Genomic DNA, 19138 nt, shown 5'->3' on the forward strand with positions numbered 1-19138 from the left:
AAGTGATATTATTTGTCGTCGTTGTAAGGGAGGAGGTCATTATGCGAGAGAATGCAAATCTCCGCGTGTGATGATTGCTACCGCGGATGGTGGATATGAGTCCGCTAGTGACTATGATGAGGAGACTTTGGCTCTTATTACACGTGAAGAACATGGTGGAGATGATTCTGATCGTGAGACGCAATACATGGCTCCTGAAGACGCTGACAGGTATGAATGTTTAGTTGCTCAACGTGTTTTGAGTGTGGAGGTCACACAAGCTGAGCAAAATCAGAGGCACAATTTGTTCCATACCAAGGGAGTTGTGAAGGAACGGTCTGTGCGCGTCATCATAGACGGAGGGAGCTGCAACAACTTGGCTAGCATGGAGATGGTGGAGAAGCTTTCTCTCACCACAAGACCACATCCACATCCTTACTACATCCAATGGTTCAACAACAACGGCAAGGTTAAGGTAACACGTACTGTTCGTGTGCATTTTAGTATCTCTACATATGCTGATTATGTTGATTGTGATGTGGTACCTATGCAAGCATGTTCCTTATTACTTGGTAGACCATGGCAATTTGATAAAAATTATGTACACCATGGTAGAAACAATCACTATACTCTTGTTCATAAGGATAAAAATATTACTTTGCTTCCTATGACTCCTGATTCCATTTTGAAAGATGATATTAATAGAGCTAATAAAGCAAAACAGGAGACGAATAAGAGTGAAAATCAGATTGTGGCAAAAGAATTTGAGCAACAAATGAAGCCTAATAATAAACCATCTAGTGTTGCTTCTGAAATTAAATTGAAAAGTGCATGTTTATTTGCCACCAAATCTGATATTGATGAGCTAGATTTCAGCAAATCTGTTTGCTATGCTTTTGTGTGCAAAGAGGCATTATTTTCATTCGAGGACGTGCCTTCCTCTTTGCCTCCTGCTGTCACTAACATTTTGCAGGAGTTCGCTGACGTCTTTCCACAAGACGTGCCACCGGGATTACCACCTATTCGAGGGATTGAGCATCAGATTGACTTAATTCCCGGTGCTTCACTGCCAAACCGTGCACCATACCGTACCAATCCAGAGGAGACAAAGGAGATTATGCGTCAAGTACAAGAGCTTCTCGACAAAGGTTATATACGCGAATCCCTTAGTCCTTGTGCTGTTCCTATTATTCTAGTGCTGAAAAAGGATGGTACATCACGTATGTGTGTTGATTGTAGAGGCATTAATAATATTACTATTCGTTATCGTCATCCTATTCCTAGGCTAGATGATATGCTTGATGAATTGAGTGGCTCTACAATATTCTCCAAAGTTGATTTGCGTAGTGGATACCATCAAATTCGTATGAAATTGGGAGATGAATGGAAAACAGCATTCAAAACTAAGTTTGGATTATATGAGTGGTTAGTCATGCCTTTTGGGTTAACTAATGCACCTAGTACTTTCATGAGATTAATGAATGAAGTTTTACGTGCTTTCATTAGACGATTTGTGGTAGTTTACTTTGATGACATATTGATTTATAGCAGATCTTTGGAAGAACATTTGGAACATTTACGTGCTGTTTTTATTGCTCTACGAGATGCACGTTTGTTTGGTAACCTTGGGAAGTGCACCTTTTGCACCGACCGAGTATCTTTTCTTGGCTATGTTGTTACTCCACAGGGAATTGAAGTTGATAAAGCCAAGATTGAAGCTATTGAGAGTTGGCCGCAACCCAAAACGGTCACACAAGTGAGGAGTTTTCTTGGCCTCGCTGGATTCTATAGGCGTTTTGTGAGAGATTTCAGCACCATTGCTGCACCTCTCAATGAGCTTACAAAGAAAGATGTGCCTTTTCTTTGGGGTACCGCACAGGAAGAAGCCTTCTCGGTATTGAAAGATAAGTTGACACATGCTCCTTTACTCCAACTTCCTGATTTTAATAAGACTTTTGAGCTTGAATGTGATGCTAGTGGAATTGGATTAGGCGGTGTGTTATTACAAGATGGCAAACCTATTGCATACTTTTCTGAAAAATTGAGTGGGCCTAGTCTGAATTATTCTACTTATGATAAAGAATTATATGCTCTTGTTCGGACTTTAGAAACATGGCAACATTATTTATGGCCCAAAGAATTTGGTATACATTCTGATCATGAATCTTTGAAACATATTAAAAGTCAAGCTAAACTGAATCGTAGACATGCTAAATGGGTTGAATTCATTGAGACTTTTCCTTATGTCATTAAGCACAAGAAGGGAAAAGAAAATGTTATTGCTGATGCATTGTCTCGCCGCTATACTATGCTTTCACAACTTGACTTCAAAATATTTGGTTTGGAGACCATCAAAGATCAATATGTGCATGATGCTGATTTTAAAGATGTAATGCAGAATTGTAAAGAAGGAAGAATGTGGAACAAGTTCGTCGTTAATGATGGATTTGTGTTTCGTGCTAACAAGCTATGCATTCCAGCTAGCTCCGTTCTTCTTTTGTTGTTGCAGGAGGCGCATGGAGGAGGATTAATGGGACACTTTGGCGTCAAGAAGACGGAGGACGTACTTGCTACACATTTCTTTTGGCCAAAGATGAGACGGGATGTTGAGCGTTTTATTGCTCGTTGCACTACATGTCAAAAAGCTAAGTCACGACTCAATCCTCATGGTTTATATATACCGTTTCCTGTACCTAGTGTTCCTTGGGAGGATATATCTATGGACTTTGTTTTAGGTTTACCTCGAACAAAGAAGGGGAGGGATAGCATATTTGTTGTCGTGGATAGATTCTCGAAAATGGCACACTTTATACCATGTCATAAAAGCGATGATGCTGTTAATGTTGTTGATTTGTTCTTTCGTGAAATTATTCGCTTGCATGGTGTGCCAAATACTATTGTTTCAGATCGTGATACTAAATTTCTTAGCCACTTTTGGAGATGTTTATGGGCTAAGTTGGGGACTAAACTGCTTTTTAGTACTACTTGTCACCCCCAAACTGATGGACAAACTGAAGTAGTCAATAGAACGTTGTCTACTATGCTTAGGGCTGTTTTGAAGAATAATAAGAAAATGTGGGAGGAATCCTTGCCTCATATTGAATTTGCTTATAATCGTTCATTGCATTCTACTACTAAGATGTGCCCTTTTGAAGTTGTGTATGGTTTCCTACCTCGTGCACCTATTGATTTGTTGCCTCTTCCATCTTCGGAGAAGGTTAATTTTGATGCTAAACAACGTGTTGAATTGATTTTAAAAATGCATGAGTTAACTAAGGAAAACATTGAGCATATGAATGCTAAATATAAACTTGCTAGAGATAAGGGTAAAAAACATGTTGTGTTTGCACCTGGAGATCTTGTTTGGTTACATTTGCGTAAGGATAGATTTCCGGATTTGCGCAAATCAAAGTTAATACCACGTGCTGATGGTCCCTTTAAGGTGTTAGAGAAAATAAATGATAATGCATATAAACTTGAGCTGCCTGCAGATTTTGGGGTTAGTCCCACTTTTAACATTGCAGATTTGAAGCCTTATTTGGGTGAGGAAGATGAGCTTCCGTCGAGGACGACTTCATTTCAAGAAGGGGAGGATGATGAGGACATCAATACCATTGTTACACCCACAGCCCCTACTGCTACATATACGGGACCAATTACTAGAGCTCGCGCACACCAATTAAATTATCAGGTACTTTCGTTTCTTGGTAATGATTCTAATGTTCATGAGAATATGATGCTGCCTAAATTGGATACATTTCTTTTGCTTACAAATGAAGGGCCTAGCTTGGAGAAGGATGAACATTGGAGCAAGAACAAGCATGGAGATGATGCCATGCGCAAGGGGAACAAGAACGGAGTTACAAGTGATGATTTCAGGACTTTGAAGCCACCATAATGGGTGCATGAAGCCTTGGACGAAATATACAAGATGCCACTTCATAAATTTCGTCCCGAGGCTATTATAGGTGCTGCGTCACCTTTTTTGTTGGGCTAGGCCCATGTAATTTCGAAATACATAAGTATAGGCTATTTTTAGAGTCTGTATGTGTGGGGAAACAAGAGATAGGGTTGATTTCGGACCCCTCCACCAAGGGCCACAAAATTCCCCTCTCTTCCTCCATATATACAGCCCTTAGGGCACCGTTTAGATTTTGGGTTTTGTTTAGATTAAAAGTTCGCCATAGCTGCAACTTTGCGTACTTCGTTTGTGTTCAACGACCAGACAAAGGCGTCATAGAACCCCACCTTGATCAATAAAGCTTTCATCTTATATTCGCAATATCCAGATTGCAATCTCAGTTTCTTGCTTGTTCTTCGTTTGCTCGCAGGAAACAGACCCTCGTGGTCAGGTTGATCGTGCTCCGGCGTGGTCAATAACCTCTCGGAGTTGGTTTAGCGATTGCTAAGGCGCGACGTCCTCGCACGTTCGTAGTCGGATCGTCAAAGTCGACTGCCACCAAAGCGATATCCATCATCTCATCGAAAGACGGGACACCTTTGCCTCTATCAATCACTCCTAATGAGATCTCTGTAGTGTAGCTATACGGCCGAGGTCATCGAGGGTGATTTCCTCCTTAACCACTTCGGTTACGGCTCTGTCGTGCAACCCATCAAATGTGAACCTCGGGGTGGATCCTCTTACGTTCACCTTGATGATAACATTGAGTGGGATTCACCGTGGGTAATTCCTCGGGTTTTCCCCTTGGTCTTAGACACACAGTTACTATGGTTACTAGGACTTTGCACTGAGCCATGTTACTAAAGACGGGTCGGACCTGAGGGGTACCCGCGCGAGCTTAATAGCGAGTGATGTGGAGTCGGGTTAACCTGGAAGGTGCCCGCGAGATACTTACGAGGCATGGCCGGGCATTCTTAGCCCTTGCCGCATGTGCTCGAGACGGGGCGACGGGGTCACATCGATCATGAGTCTCTGCTCATTACCGCGTGCTCCTAATCCGCTACGATTTGGATATTTGATCCGAGGGGCCTCTAGCCTGATAGCACTAACCATCACGTGGGCATAGTATGGGCGTTCTGCGTCGTATACATCAAACGAAGTTTAACAGACGTTAGCGACTGAGCGGCGGGCGCCAGGTTGGACTGCATAAGCTCCTGCCTTGTTTAAGATGGTAGCTAGGTCTGCTCACCGGCCGCGTACGCAACGTGGGAGTTCTCGGGGAGATGGCCCATGACCCCTGGCGGCATAGTCTTAGTCTGGCGTGCTGACCTCTCTATTAAGCCTAGGTCGGGTTGCGGCGTGTTGTTTGGCCGAGGCTGGGCATGACCCAGGAAAGTGTGTCCGGCCGGAGTTAATCGAGCGTGGTGGGTAAGTTGGTGCACCCCTGCAGGGAAGAAAACATCTATTGATAGCATGTCCTACGGTAACAGACACTTGGAGTTGTATCCCGATCGTTACAACTAGAACTGGATACTTGTGATGAGAAATGGATGGTTATGAGAACTGGATAGTATGGCACTGGGATTTCTTTCTCGTAGGCAGTCGAGAAAGGATCTCTGGCCGAGGTTGATAACACTACTACTACTTTACATTATGTCGATCTGTACTCTTCTATATGCTGCAAGATGCTTGAAGATGCTTGAAGATGCTAGTCTTCGATAGGCTAGGCTTTCCCCTTCTCTTCTGGCATTCTGCAGTTTAGTCCACAGATACAGCCCATTTCCTTTGATACAGATGCATACTTAGTTTAGATCTGATGTAAGTCTTGCGAGTACTTCGGATGAGTACTCATAGTTGCTTTGCTACCTCTTTTTCCCCCATACCCGATTGTTGCGACCAGATGACGAATCCCAGGAGCCAGACGACACCACTGATGATTACTACTACCCCAAGGGTGCCTACTACAACGTGACGGCCGATGACGACTTGGAGTAGTTAGGAGGCTCCCAGGCTGGAGGCGTTGCCTTTTTGATTGTTGATGCTTTTGTGCTAGCCTTCTTAAGGCAAACTTGTTTAACTCATGTCTGTACTTAGATATTGTTGCTTCCGCTGACTCTTGTGTATTCTAGCTTATTCGAGCCCTCGAGGCCCCTGGCTTGTAATATAAAGCTTGTATTATTTTAATTTGTGTCTAGAGTTGTGTTGTGATATCCTCCCGTGAGTCCTTGTTTTTGATCGTACACATTTGCGTGTATGATTAGTGTACGATTGAAACGAGGGCGTCACAAGTTGGTATCAGAGCCGACTGACTGTAGGTAGCCCCCTTTCCAACTCCTTGGCCGAAATTGAGTCTAGTCACTACAAAAACTTTTACTAACATGGCTGTGTGTCTTATGGGCCCACGTCACCATTTGGGTGGTATTAGGATCTTTTATTCCTCGTCTATGCTCTGGGACTCTGATCTCTCTTCTATTTGGGTTAAATGATTTTGCTAACACTAACACTAGGATCTCGTAACTACTTCCTCCCGCAGAGCCCCTTTATTTCAGATGATGGTTTGGTTCATCAGAAGACCCCGAAGATACTTTTGATGTTTTTCTGAGACCCTTGTGTCCATCGCTTTTGCAATTCTCTTCCATCGATAAATCCCTATGGATAACTAAATACACTTGTCATTCATACAATCATTCCCAGTTGCTCTTGTTGTTACAAGATACATCGAATTATTCTTCGACTTTTTAAGAATCCTTGGAGCTACTTCCCTGTAGCTCTTTTCTGCCATGAATAGACCTACGAGTAATTCCTCACACTTATCGAGGATTCGATCATCCCTATTTGTTCATGTGTTTCACAAAATTCTTTGAAATACTATCCGATCTCCAGAAATCCTCAGTAGCTTATTGCTCTTGTTCTTCACTACCTGCTTGCATGATGGTTAATTCCATATGTCTAGAAATATCCATTGAAATTCGTGGTGGTTGACTTTTTGATCCTATTGATTCAACATGTTTGTGAATGCACGCAATCATCAGTTGATCCTTATGAAATTCGTCCTTTTGGCTCAGACGTCACTTCAAACATGAGCTGGTTCTCGGCAAATCAAACCTTGAATGATTGTCGATCTATGTCTGTTCAACTTGCTTATCTTTTTTATTAGAGCATCTGCTTCTGATCCCCCGAATTGGAAATCGTAATTCCTTTGCAATTAAGCTTTGGAATTATCAGATGTTTCCAAAATCCGATGCCTCTGCATTATTTCTTCTTCTGATTGAATATCGATACTCACACCAGCTCCGTTGTGGATCACCGGATCCATTATTGGGTTATCATCTGACAATGTCCTTCATATTCAAAGAACCTCGTGAATTTCTTTCCTAGGTACCTAATGCCTTTGGTAAATTGTATCCTCTCCTTTTGTCAATCATACTCTGCTTCGAGCTTGTGTTGTTTACTTATGAAGTTTGTGGAATAGGCTCCTAAGATGCCCCTATGGGTTGAACCTATGCATCACCTAATCCTTTTGAACCCGAGAGTTTTAACGAGCCTTACTCTTCTGGTGTTTCGCTAGGTAACAATTCAACACTACAACTTCATCGAAAGCGAGAAGTAAATGAAATGATATACATTGAAGAAGTGGGAGTCAACCTTCAACTTTGTGTTCATGCCCATGGACATGATGTAGATCTTATCATGGAAGATTCTCTTAAAATTAATTATCCCCTTGGTATAAGATCATCTTATATCTAGGATTTGATCCTTTGCAACCGTGGTTCTGACCATAATTTTTCCCCTTTGATTCCATTTCTCGGACAAGTTAAAGCACTTGTCTTCTGTAGATAAATGCATCTTCGCAACCTCTATTTTGATCTTCCATCAAGTATTACCCTTCGGTATCTCGAGAATAACAAAGAATTGCGTTGCTTCCTATGAGTCTTCATCTAGTATTGCTTCTCACTGATTTCAGATTTCCCCCAGGATCTGAGTTATTAATCACTCGAGGACACCGATAAGTGAATCGGTTGAATCGATTCTGCACTCTGATTCTATAACTCTAAGTAATTTTCATTACTTACGAGTTTAATAATCCTTCAAGTCATTCCTTGCCTGGCTGGCTATATCATTATTGTGCTAAATTTTAACTGTGCTACCTGGTCCTTCTTCCCGGGACTGAATTTTCGACGATGAGCTAAGCTTATGTCGATCTTCCGCGTCATACCATTTCGCCTTGAACAACAAGCTTGCTTTCGAGTTTGTGTCATACCCATGATTACAATAACTTTTCGCTTCATCATTCCTTTGACTTGATGTCATCGCTGATCGATTACATCTCCCTGAAATCTCTCGACAATTGTGTCGTGCTCGTCAACATTTTGAGCTCTTCCAGCATATCAATCAAATTCATGATGAGAAATACCATCCTTGACCATCGATGATTTGAGTTATCATCGACAACCCCCCTTGTCTTCTTTCCAACACATGTTGATCTTGTCTTGGTTATACCTTGGACTCCTTGCTATTCCTGCAATTGTTCCTTGAGTAATTCTTGTGATCTTCAACTCCATCCCCTACTTGTAACACCATGTTAATGCTACCTCGAAGTATTACTGAGGTATTCCGAATATCAACAAGAACATTGGAAGAACATTGTCGAATGTTCCTTGATCTATTATCCAAACACCATTGTATGGGTAATATCATGATTCTTCCCTCGCCCCCTTTATCTAAATGCTTTTGAACTTGCTGTCATATCATGTATATCCTGATCTGCTTCCCCCTTGGGAAGGATATACTCCCAATTCTTGTGTGTAAACACACTTTCCTTTGCAATGTTCCGATTAATCTAATGATCACCTTTTCTTTCCATTGTTTTGTTTAACCTTTCTTGTGGTTTTTGAGATCTAAGCAGTAATAGTTCCCTGCTTATGAAAACACCTCGGTGTAAAATTTGTCAGTAAGACCTTGTTATTATTGTTGTTAACATTCCGGTAACCACCGATGGATGAGTATTTTTCCTATTGGTCCGCCTCGTTCAACGAGCAGGAAAGTAGTTCTCTCCGTCCCTCGCCCTTGGTACCAACGTTGTTGGCAACATAACTGACAGTCTATCATCTGACATGTCTTGCTATCGGCCTCCTTTCTAGTTTTAACCCACATGGTGGGCCCATAACCCACAGTTCCACATGATCGAAACCTGACTCTCCTGTATGTCCTTTATTACGAAGTATCATTGGCTCTTGGCTTTGTGTGTTGTCACGAGCCACCGTCTAAGAGATGATCTATTCCTGATGCTCTGAACCCCCTTCTCACACTGTGTTCAGGTATCAATCGTTTGTCCATTCGCTAGAAACTTCCTATTGTACCTTCATATTTTTCTCTTGATGTTTTCTTAAGTTTCAACTCAAGAGATACTTCTGCCACATTCCCATTTTTCATCAGATAATTAACCCTATAAGGGTCAGTTCTCCTGAAGTTACTCTTTACTTCCCCACTTAAATCTCGGGACGAGATTTCTTGTAGTGGAGGAGAATTGTGACGCCCGGATAATTAAGCTACAGTAATCCTCTGCTAATGATGCCACGTTATCACTTTACTGTTGCTAATCCTTGCTTAATTCAAATCTTAATTCAAATTCAAATTCAAATTTAAGTCCAAAATTCAAAGTTCACAAACATGGAAACTAAAATGTTGATCATGTGACAAATATTCACTTCTTAATTTTGGTGGTGAACCAACTTTTTCTAAAGTGTTTTAGTGCACTAACATAAAATAAGATAGTAAACAAAAACAGAAAAGGTTATAAAAACAGAAAACAAAAACCCCCTTCCCTCATGGGCCTCATAGCCCAACTGGCCTTTACCGGCCAGGCCGGCCCGCTCCCGCACGCCCGCTGGCCTATTTGGCCAACCCCCCGAACCCTAACTGCTACCCCCCACTCCCACCTCGTTTCCCCCACGATCCCCACTCCCCCGGATCCACATCTGGATCGCGCCTCTAGCGCCCCGCCTCTCGCAGCCTCTCTCTCTCTTGCTCCCCAATCCCACTCCCTCTCGATCTCTTGCACCACCTCCGTCGCGCCAGAGCCCTCCCCGCGCCGTCACCGCCAGGGCCCCCGTGCTGGCCCGCAAGCATCACGACCGGCCGCCCCCCCTGCAACATGCCCCTGCCGCCAGCGCTGCGGCTGCTCTGCACCCGGCCGGCGCCTGCCAGCGCGCACTCGCCCCTCGCCGCCTCAACACCGTTCGCCGTCGCTGCCTCACCTCACCCTCGACGCCCATCCGTGCGCCACCTAGTCCCCTCCGCCCCTGATCTACAACCGGGGCTCGGCCTCGATGCCGTCGCCGCTCGGAACCCCCTCCCCCCGAGCCGATCCCTGACGCCCCGCCGCCGCTGTCGTTGCCCATGGCCCACGCCGGAGCCGCCCCTCGCCGCAGCCGCTCGTCTCCCCGCCGCCATGTCGTCCCCGTCCTCCTCCCCGAATGGCCTCTATGCGCCTCGACGCCCCCCTGCCCACCAACGCCGGTGAGGACCTGACCGTCCTCCCTTTTTCCCCTACACGTCGCCATGGTTGCCATGCTCACTCCGTCCGCCACCGCACGCGCGCCGCGCGCCAGCCCCACTCGTCGTCGCCCGCTACGCCGCTTGCCGTCGCCCGGTACGCCGCTCGCCGTCGCCCGCGGCTGCGATCGCGTGCGCTCGCGGCTGCTCCTGCCTTGCCGCATGTTGAGCCGCCTGGTCGCGCCCCTCCCGCCCACTCTGCTCGGCCCGCCACGGCCCCGTTCACCTCGCCGGCGTCCTGGCCCGGCCCGCGCACCGCACCCCCTAGCCTCGCCTCCGCACCGCCACGACCTTGCCCCGCGGTGGCCACGCCGCCGTCTGGGTCCGCCCCGCCCGGCTCCAGCGCCCGCACACCCGTGGCCATGCGGGCGGGCGCCTGCACCTGTTTCACCCGGTTGGCCCCAGGCCTATGACAGCCGGGGCCCGGCCCTAGAATGATTTAAAAAAGATTTAAAAAAATATATGATTAATATTTAAAAATAATTAATTAATTAATTAACATAAGTAATCATGTTAATTAATCTAATTAGGCCTAATTAATTAACCTAATCACTTTAATTAAATGAACTAATCTTGTTTAGTTAACCAAGTCAATGACCAGCGGGACCCACACATCAGCGACCCAATCAACACCCCTATTGACTGTTGACGTCAGCATGCACTGTTCTGGATAATATTGAATTAAATTAATTAAATAAATGCTAAAATTAATTTAAATCTTTTAAAATCAAAATAAAATAAACTGTAACCCGGATGAAAAAACTTTGTACATGAATGTTGCTCACAACGACGAGGCGAATTCGGATGCGTAGCCCGTTCGTCCACCATGCATCCCTAGCATAGCAAACACGCAACTTTCCCCCTCCGATTCATCTGTCTGAAAATGGGAAACACCGGGGATATTTTTCCCGGATCTTTCCCCCCTTCACCGGTATCACCTCATACCGCGTTAGAGCACACCTAGCACCGCTACTTGTCATGTCATGCATCGCTATGCATCTGTTTGCATTATATTCATTGTTTCTCCCCCCTCTTCTCTCCGATATACTACGAGACTGATGCTGATGCTGGTGCCCCGGTCGACTACGCTGTTGACGACCCCCTCTTTCTTGCCAGAGCAACCAGGCAAGCAAACCCCCCTTGAGCATTCCTATACCGCCCATTTCTTTCCCTCTCATATTTGCATTAGAACTGCTACTGTTTTCAGTATGATCCTACTCTGATGCATAACCTGTTTTTGTTACTTGCTTATTGTTACCTTACCTGCTTATCCTAAACTTCTTAGTATAGGTTGGTTAGTGATCCATCAGTGACCCCCACCTTGTCCCAGTTGCCTCGCCTTATGTTCAATGACTCGATCAACGTGATCGACGTCCAGGCCCCAACACCGCACATCACCCCCTAGTTGTACGACTCTACAGAGTTACCATCGAGTGCCGAGGGTGGAACCTCTTACATCACTCTTGATGAGATCTCTGTAGTGTAGCTATACGGTCGAGGTCATCGATGGTGATTTCCTCCTTAACCACTTCCATTACGGCTCTATCGTGCAACCCATCAAATGTGAACCTCGAGGGTGGATCCTCTTACGTTCACCTTGATGATAACATCGAGTGGGATTCACCGGGGGTGATTCCTCGGGTTTTCCCCTTGGTGTTAAACACACAGTTACTATGGTTACTATGACTTTGCATTGAGCCATGTTACTAAAGACGGCTCGGACCTGAGGGGTACCCGCGCGAGCTTAATAGCGAGTGATGTGGAGTCGGGTTAACCTGGAAGGTGCCCGCGAGATACTTACGAGGCATGCCAGGGCATTCTTAGCCCTTGCCGCAAGTGCTAGAGACGGGGCGATGGGGTCACACCAATCGTGAGTCTCTGCTCGTTACCGCATGCTCCTAATCCGCTATGATTTGGATATTTGATCCGAGGAGCCTCTGGCCTGATAGCACTAACCATCACGTGGGCATACTATGGGCGTTCTGCGTCGTATACATCAGCCGAAGTTTAACAGACGTCAGCGACTGAGCGGCGTGCGCCGGGTTGGACTGCGTAAGCTCCTGCCTTGTTTAGGGAGGTAGCTAGGTCTGCTCACCAGCCGCGTACGCAACGTGGGAGTTCCTGGGGAGATGGCCCATGACCCCTGGGGGCATAGGCTTAGTCCGGCGTGCTGACCTCTCTATTAAGCCTAAGTCGGGTTGCGGCATATTGTTTGGCCGAGGCCGGGCATGACCCAGGAAAGTGTGTCCTGCCGGAGTTAATCGAGCATGGTGGGTAAGTTGGTGCACCCCTGCAGGGAAGGAAACATCTATCGATAGCCTGTCCTACGGTAACGGACACTTGGAGTTGTATCTCGATCATTACAACTAGAACTGGATACTTGTGATGAGAAATGAATGGTTATGAGAACTGGATAGTATGGCTCTGGGATTTCTTTCTCGCAGGGAGTCAAGAAAGGATCTCTGGCCGAGGTTGATAACACTACTACTACTTTACATTATGTCGATCTGTACTCTTCTATATGCTGCAAGATGCTTGAAGATGCTTGAAGATGCTAGTCTTTGATAGGGTTGGCTTTCCCCTTCTCTTCTGGCATTCTGCAGTTTAGTCCACAGATACAGCCCATTTCCTTTGATACAGATGCATACATAGTTTAGATCTGATGTAAGTCTTGCGAGTACTTTGGATGAGTACTCATGGTTGCTTTGCTACCTCCTTCTCCCCCATACCCGATTGTTGCGACCAGATGACGGATCCCAGGAGCCAGACGATACCAGTGATGATTACTACTACCCCGAGGGTTCCTACTACAACGTGATGGCCGATGATGACTTGGAGTAGTTAGGAGTCTCCCAGGCAGGAGGCCTTGCCTTTTCGATCGTTGATGCTTTTGTGCTAGTCTTCTTAAGGCAAACTTGTTTAACTAATGTCTGTACTCAAATATTGTTGCTTCCGCTGACTCTTGTGTATTCGAGCTTATGTATTCGAGCCCTCGAGGCCCCTGGCTTGTAATATAAAGCTTGTATTATTTTAATTTGTGTCTAGAGTTGTGTTGTGATATCCTCCCATGAGTCCTTGATTTTGATCGTACACATTTGCGTGTATGATTAGTGTACGATTGAATCGAGGGCATCACAACATGTGATGTTTATCTTTTATGCATCTTATTTTGCTTAGTACGGAGGTAGCATTATAAGATTATCTCTCACTAAATTTCGAGGTATAAGTGTTCTCCCTGAGTATGCACCGTTGCTACAGTTCGTCGTGCCGAGACACCACATGAAGATCGGGTGTGATAAGCTCTACATTCACATACAACGGGTGCAAGCCAGTTTTGCACAAGAAGAATACTCGGGTTAAACTTGACAAGCCTAGCATATGTAGATATGGCCTCGGAACACTGAGACTAAAAGGTCGAGCATGAATCATATAGTAGATATGATCAACATAGTGATGTTCACCATTGAAAACTTCTCCATCTCATGTGATGATCGGACATGGTTTAGTTGATATGGATCACGTGATCATTTAGATGACTAGAGAGATGTCTATGTAAGTGGGAGTTTTTAAGTAATATGATTAATTGAACTTTAATTTATCATAAACTTAGTACCCGATAGTATTTTGCATGCCTATGTTGTTGTAGATAAATGGCATGTGCTACTATTCCTTGGAATCTTAATGCGTTCCAAGAGGAAGCTAAGTTGAAAGATGATGGTGGCAACTACATGGACTAGGTCCGTAACTTGAGGATTATCCTCATTGCTACACAGAAGAATTATGTACGGGAAGCACCGCTTTGTGCTAGGCCTGCTGGAGATGCTGCTGATGATGTTAAGAAGGTCTTGCAGAATAAAGTTGATGACTACTCGATAGTTTAGTTTGCCATGCTTTACGCCTTAGAACCGGGACTTCAATGACTTTCTGAACTTCATGGAGCATATGAGATGTTCCAGGAGTTGAAGTTAATATTTCAAGCAAATGCCTAGATTGAGAGATATTAAGTCTCCAATGAGTTCTACAACTGCAAGATGGAGGAGAATAGTTTTTCCAGTGAACATATACTCAGAATGTCTGGGTACCACAACCACTTGACTCAACTAGGAGTTAATCTTCCTGATGATAGTGTCATCGACAGAGTTCTTCAATCACTGCCACCAAGCTACAAAAGCTTTGTGATGAACTATAATATGCAAGGGATGGATAAGACAATTCCTGAGCTCTTCGCAATGCTAAAAGCTGTGGAGGTAGAAATCAAGAAGGAGCATCAAGTGTTGATGGTTAACAAGATGAATAGTTTCAAGAAAAAAGGCAAAGGGAAGAAGGGGAACTTAAAGAAGAACGGCAAGCCAATTGCTGCTCAAGTGAAGAAGACCAAGTCTAGACCTAAGCCTGAGACTGGGTGCTTCTACTGCAATGGGACTGGTCACTGGAAGCGGAATTGCCCCAAGTATTTGGCGGATAAGAAGGATGGCACAGTGAAAGGTATATTTGATATACATGTTATTGATGTGTACCTTACTAATGCTCGCAGTAGTGCCTGAGTATTTGATACTGGTTCTATTGCTCATGTTTGCAACTCGAAACATGGGCTACGAATTAAGCGAAGATTGGCTAAGGACGAGGTGACGATGCGCGTGGGAAATGGTTCCAAAGTCGATGTGATCGCGATCGGCACACTACCTCTACATCTACCATCGGGATTAGTATTAGACCTGAATAATTGTTATTTGGTGCCAGGATTAAGCATGAACATTATAACTGGATCTTGTTTGATGCGAGATGGTTATTCATTTCAATCAGAGAATAATGGTTGTTCTATATATGAGTAATATCTTTATGGTCATGCACCCTTGATGAGTGCTCTATTTTTATTGAATCTCGATGGTAGTGATACACATATTCATAGTATTGAAGCCAAAAGATATAAGTTTAATAATGATAGTGCAACTTATTTGTGGCACTGCCATTTAGGTCATATTGGTGTAAAGCGCATGAAGAAACTCCATGCTGATGGGCTTTTGGAATCACTTGATTATGAATCACTTGATGCTTGCGAACCATGCCTCATGGGCAAGATGACTAAGACTCCGTTCTCCGGATCAATGGAACGAGGAACAGACTTATTGGAAATAATACATACTGATGTATGCGGTCCGATGAGTGTTGATGGTCGTGGTGGGTATCATTATTTTCTGACCTTCATAGATGATTTGAGCAGATATGGGTATATCTACTTGATGAAACATAAGTCTGAAACATTTGAAAAGTTCAAAGAATTTCAGAGTGAAGTGGAAAATCATCGTAACAAGAAAATTAAGTTTGTGCGATCTGATCGTGGAGGTGAATATTTGAGTTATGAGTTTGGTGTTCATTTGAAACAATGCGGAATAGTTTTGCAACCCACGCCACCTGGAACACCACAGCTTAATGGTGTGTCCAAACGTCGTAACCACACTTTATTAGATATGGTGCGATCTATGATGTCTCTTACTAATTTACCTCTATCATTTTGGGGTTATGCTTTAGAGACCGATGTATTCACGTTAAATAGGGCACCATCGAAATCCGATGAGACGACACCATATGAACTATCGTTTGGCAAGAAACCCAAGTTGTCGTTTCTTAAAGTTTGGGGGTGTGATGCTTATGTGAAAAAGCTTCAACCTGATAAGCTCGAACCAAAATCGAAGAAATGTGTCTTCATAGGATACCCAAAGGAAACTGTTGGGTACACCTTCTATCACAGATCCGAAGGCAAGATATTCGTTTCTAAGAATAGATCCTTTCTAGAGAAGGAGTTTCTCTCGAAAGAAGTGAGTGGGAGGAAAGTAGAACTTGATGAGGTAACTGTACCTGCTCACTTATTGGAAAGTAGTCCATCACAGAAATCAGTTCCAGTGATTCCTACCCTAATTAGTGAGGAAGTTAATGATTTTGATCATGAAACTTCTGATCAAGTTACTACTGAACCTCATAGGTCAACTAGAGCAAGATCCGCACCAGAGTGGTACAGTAATCTTGTTCTGGAGGTCATGTTACTTGACCATGACGAACCTATGAACTATGAGGAAGCGATGATGAGCCCAAATTCCACAAAATGGCTTGAAGCCATGAAATCTGAGATGGGATCCATGTATGAGAACAAAGTGTGGACTTTGGTTGACTTGCCCGATGATCGGCAAGCCATAGAGAATAAATGGATCTTCAAGAAGAAGACTGACGATGACGGTAATGTTACTATCTACAAAGCTCAACTTGTTGCGAAAGGTTTTCGACAAGTTCAAGGAGTTGATTATGATGAGACCTTCTCACCCATAGCGATGCTTAACTCCGTCTGAATCATGTTAGCAATTGCCGCATTTTATGATTATGAAATTTGGTAAATGGATGTTAAAACTGCATTCCTTAATGGATATCTTAAAGAAGAGTTGTATATGATGCAACCGGAAGGTTTTGTCGATCCAAAATGTGCTAACAAAGTGGGCAAGCTCCAGCGATCCATTTATGGACTGGTGCAAGCATCTCGGAGTTGGAATTTACGTTTTGATAGTGTGATCAAAGCATATGGTTTATAGAATTTTGGAGAAGCCTGTATTTACAAGAAAGTGAGTGGGAGCTCTGTAGCATTTCTGATATTATATGTAGATGACATATTGTTGATCGGAAATGATACTGAATTTCTGAATAGCATAAAAGGATACTGGAATAAGAATTTTTCAATGAAAGTCCTCGGTGTTGCTGCTTATATATTGGGCATCAAGATCTATAGAGATAGATCAAGATGCTTAATTGGACTTTCACAAAGCACATGCCTTGATAAAGTTTTGAAGAAGTTCAAAATGGATCAAGCAAAGAAAGGGTTCCTGCCTGTGTTACAAGGTGTGAAGTTGAGTCAGACTCAATGCCCGACCACTTCAGAAGATAGAGAGAAAATTAAAGTCATTCCCTATGCCTCAACCATAGGTTCTATCATGTATGCAATTTTGTGTACCAGACCTGATGTGTACCTTGCTATTAGTTTAGCAGGGAGGTACCAAAGTAATCCAGGAGTGGATCACTGGACATTGGTCAAGAACATCCTGAAATACCTAAAAAGGACTAAGGATATGTTTCTCGTTTATGGAGGTGACAAAGAGCTCGTCGTAAACAGTTACGTCGATGCAAGCTTTGACACTGATCCGGATGACTCTAAGTCACAAATTGGAAACGTATTTTTATTGAATGGTGGACCTGTCAGTTGGTGCAGTTCTAAGCAGAGCGTCGTGGCGGGATCTACATGTGAAGCGGAGTACATAGCTGCTTCAGGAGCAACAAATGAAGGAGTCTGGATGAAGGAGTTCATATCCGATCTAGGTGTTATACCTAGTGCATCGGGTCCAGTGAAAATCTTTTGTCACAATACTGGTGCAATTACCTTGGCAAAGGAATCCAGATTTCACAAGAGAACCAAGCACATCAAGAGACGCTTCAATTCTATCCGCGATCAAGTCAAGGAGGGAGACATAGAGATTTGCAAGATACATACAGATCTAAATGTTGCAGACCCGTTGACTAAGCCTCTCTCACGAGAAAAACATGATCAGCACCAAGACTACGTGGGTGTTAGAATCATTGATGTGTAATCTAGATTATTGACTCTAGTGCAAGTGGAAGACTAAAGGAAATATGCCCTAGAGGCAAAAATAAAGTTGCTATTTATATTTCCTTATATCATGATAAATGTTTATTAGTCATGATAGAATTGTGTTAACCATAAACTTAGTACATGTGTGAATACATAGACAAACAGAGTGTCCCTAGTATGCCTCTACTTGACTAGCTCGTTAATCAAAGATGGTTAAGTTTCCTAGCCATGGACATGTGTTGTCATTTGGTGAACTGGATCACATCATCAGAGAATGATGTGATGGACTAGACCCATCCGTTAGCTTAGCACTATGATCGTTTAGTTTATTGCTATTGCTTTCTTCATGACTTATACATGTTCCTATGACTATGAGATAATGCAACTCCCGAATACCGGAGGAACACCTTGTGTCGTGGAATTGTCACGGCAGATGTCCTAGCGAAAGGACTTAGTCGTAGGGCCATCGCAACTAGGAAGCTTAAAGGGGTTAATCGGGACAAAGGACACGAGAGGTTTATACTGGTTCAGCCCCTTACGGTGAAGGTAAGGCCTAGTCCAGTTGATGTTGTATTGCTAGGTTTCAATGACCAAGGAGCAAATCCGCTAGCCTGGCTATTGATCTCTTGATTCTTTTCCTAAGCGGCCACCGGGTCATCCCCTTATATACACGGGTTGATGCCTGGCTGCCTACAGAGTCCCGGCCGGCTCATAAAACATGTCCGGCTCGGTGACTTCTTTTATATGCCTTTCTTTACAAGTCTTTCTTTACATATGGCGGTTCACAATATTGGGCCTTAAGACGCCTCTGGGCTTAGGCCTTCTATAAGTCTCAATAAACTATCACCTTGAATATTACTGGGCTTCTTTTCGTAACCCGCCATTGGGGTTGACCCGGCCCCTCCTGGGCGGGTCATACCTGGTAGCTATATCCCCAACATTAGGCCCCAAGTTGACTTTGAACTTTGTTCTTTGTCAATCTTCAACACTTAGACGAAATCCATCTTCCTGTGTCTGTAAAAACTTTGTAACCCGCCATGACGTCATCTTCCAAAAACATGAAAGCCTGCCATGAC

Source organism: Triticum aestivum, chromosome 5A (assembly GCF_018294505.1).
Source record: "Triticum aestivum cultivar Chinese Spring chromosome 5A, IWGSC CS RefSeq v2.1, whole genome shotgun sequence".
Taxonomy (NCBI): Eukaryota; Viridiplantae; Streptophyta; class Magnoliopsida; order Poales; family Poaceae; genus Triticum; species Triticum aestivum.